This window comes from Equus quagga, unplaced genomic scaffold, assembly GCF_021613505.1.
Source record: "Equus quagga isolate Etosha38 unplaced genomic scaffold, UCLA_HA_Equagga_1.0 HiC_scaffold_23590_RagTag, whole genome shotgun sequence".
Classification (NCBI taxonomy): Eukaryota; Metazoa; Chordata; class Mammalia; order Perissodactyla; family Equidae; genus Equus; species Equus quagga.
This window is the reverse complement of record NW_025793241.1, coordinates 1-3,041: the sequence shown is the minus strand read 5'-3', so window position 1 is coordinate 3,041 and position 3,041 is coordinate 1. Positions and strand designations below refer to the sequence as shown.

General features: G+C 49.1%; 1 pseudogene; it reads right to left on the bottom strand.

Annotated features, from left to right (window-relative positions):
- Window positions 1-2,396: 2,396 nt before the first annotated feature.
- Window positions 2,397-3,036, bottom strand: LOC124232089 (olfactory receptor 10H3-like; annotated as a pseudogene).
- Window positions 3,037-3,041: the final 5 nt, after the last annotated feature.

Genomic DNA, 3,041 nt, shown 5'->3' with positions numbered 1-3,041 from the left:
TGGGGAGAGTCTGGCATGATCAGGACTAGGGTCAGGTAAATGAGGCCCCCACCATACAACCAAATTCAAGGGGCCACCACAAAATTCAGTGATCAAGACAAATTATGTTTAATGTAATATTTTTAAAAATCCAAATTAATGCAAAAAATTCCCAATGAACAACATATCAACATTTTAAATAAAGATGGGATGCAACACTGACTCTAATAAAAATGTTAGATAATAACAAGTGCTGTCGTGGATGTGGAGAAATCAGACCGTCCTTCAAGACTAGTGGGGATGTACAATGATGCAGCCACTGTGGAAAACATCTGTCATTTCCTCAAATGGTTACGCACAGTTACCACACCAGCCGTCAGTTCCGCTCCTTGGTATACAGCCCCGAATGAAAACGTGTCCACGCAAAAACCAGCACGCGAATATTTAGAGCATCATCACTCACAACAGCCAAACCGTGGAAACAACCCGAGTATCTATCATCAGATGAATGGGTAGACAAAATGTGGTATATCCGTACAATGCAATATTATTCAGCCTTAAAAGGAAATGAAGCACTGATGCATGCTAGAACATGGATGAACCTTGAAAACGTTATGCTGTGTGAAAGAAGCCAGACATGAAAGCATAAATATTGTATGATTCTATTGTGTGAAATGTCCAGAACAGGCAAATCGATAGAGACAGTAGATTAGCACTTACTTAGGGCTGGAGGGAGGCGGGGAAAGTGGGGTGATAGCTGAAGGGTACAGGGTTTCTCTGGAGGTGATGAAAATGCCCTGAACTGACTGTGGTGATGATTACACGTATCTTTGAATGGACGAGTTACATGGTGTACGAATTGTATCTCCTTAAAGCTGTTTCTCAAATCCCATACCTAGCTGATGATAACGCTCAAAACACTGGAGCTATTACCAGCATAACTATTATCAAGGAATGAAGAAAGGAGGAAGGGGCGGAGGGAGAGAGGATGGAGGAGAAGAGAGAGGGAAAGTTACTCTGTCTCCGACACAGATGTCCGGCTTCATCTTTGAGCTAAAGCATCTGCAGACCAGCGGTCCCCAATCTTCTCTGCAGATCCTGTAGAGCACGGTCCCCACAGCATCACCCCCAGACCACCAGCAGCATCACCTGGGGTCGTGTTAGAAATGCAGATCCTAAAGCCCCTTTCAGACCCTCTGGGGTGGGCCCAGCAGTCTGTGACTTAACCAGCCCCCAGGCGACTGTGATGGGTCCCCATGTTGCAGACTTGCGGTGGCCTCACTCCTGCCACAGAGGACGCACTCAGCCGACCCCGCACTCCATCCCCGCACCTCCCTGGCTTTGTGACCCTGGACAAGTCCTGAACCTCACTGTGTCCCTTTCCTCAGTAAAAAACGGGGTGTAACCCAAAAGGGCTGCCTGCCTCTCCTCGGGCCTGCTTTGTGAGGCAGAGCCAGCCTATGGAGGCACATCCCCCCAATATCTGACTCTACAACACATGAAAGAGAAGTGGGTTTTCATTGGGGATTTTGAGGGAGTCGGGGGAGCAGATTTACATCGAGCACTCTAAGGCAAGCTTATAAATCTTATAACATGCCAGTTTCCTCCCTGCTCTTTCCTCGAGCGTCTTCACCAGTCACTGTCCCATCACCTCCCCTGGTTCCTGGTCAACTGGCAGCCATTGGGCATTTCATCCTGCCCCTCCCGTTTCCCTCAACGCAGCCACCACTTCCTCATCCCTCTCTAGGTCTTTGCCCCATCTCTCTACACATTTCTTTTCTCACAAGGAGAAATTCAGATCCCCCCCTCCCTCTGCAAGTTGCATCCTTAGAGCATCTTCAGCTCAGCCAACAAAGGCAACTTATAGGAGGACAACCGCTTCCTTCTAAAGTGTGATGAACTGAAAATGAAAACTAATTTTCCCCATCAAAAATGCTTTCCTTTCCTCAACACGACAGTCACGATGAGAAAGATGAAGTGTCTGAAGCACAGATCACAATCCATGGTATACAGCAGGTGCCGACTCACTGTGCTGTTGGTGTCATTGTTTTGAGTAGATCAAGCACCCCTCATTCACACATTCAAGACAAACCATGCACACAGGTTCCCAACACAGCGATGTGGGCATCCCGTCCTCCATGGACAACCCACTCTCAGCACAGGGGACAGAAGGAAGTCAACACACCAGGTCAATCTTGAGGAAGTTGTCTCCTCCGTGAATCCAGGAGGAATGAGGTCAACCAGCCTGGGGGAAAGGAGAGAAAACAGAAATCTAGAATTTACAGAGCACTTGCTGAGGGGCAGGAGGGGAATTCACAGACAGGAATCATCACAGTGAAGCGTAACTCTTCGCCTTTTACAGATGGAAGACTGCAGTGCCTCCACCCGTCACATCCCCTTCCACAAAACCAGCCACTTCAGGAGTCCTGGGGAAAGAGCTTGCTGAGGAAGGTCTTCCTCATGGCGATCTTCAGATCCTTGTTTCTAGGCTGAAAATGATTGGGCTAAGAAAGGGGGGTGAGGACTGTATAGGTGGTGGCCATCTGGGTGTCACTGTCCATAGGATGAGGGCCCTTGGGTTTGAGGTAGATGATGGTGGCAAAACCGGTGCACCACCACCACAATGAGGTGGGACACACATGTGGAGAAGATCTTGTGCCAACCCTCAGCTGAGGGGATCCTCAAGATGGCAGACACGATGAAGACATAGGAAAGGAAGATGAGGAACAAACAGCCCATCAGAGCCGTGACACACACCAGGATCACACCCAAGGTGACAGAGGATGTCTCCCTCCCACAGGACAACTTCAGGAGGGAAAGCACATGGCACCCAAAATGGTAGATCACATTAGACCCACAGAAGGTGAGGTGAAACACGAGCAATGTCACCATCATCCCCATGACTGAACCTCCAACCCAGGACCAGGACACAAGACGGACACAGCCTCAGGTGCCCATGAGCACATTGTAGCGCACAGGGTGACAGATGGACACGTAGCGGTCATAGCCCATGACCATGAGCAGGAAGGAGTGGGTGAAGCCAAACGTGAAGGAGAAGAACA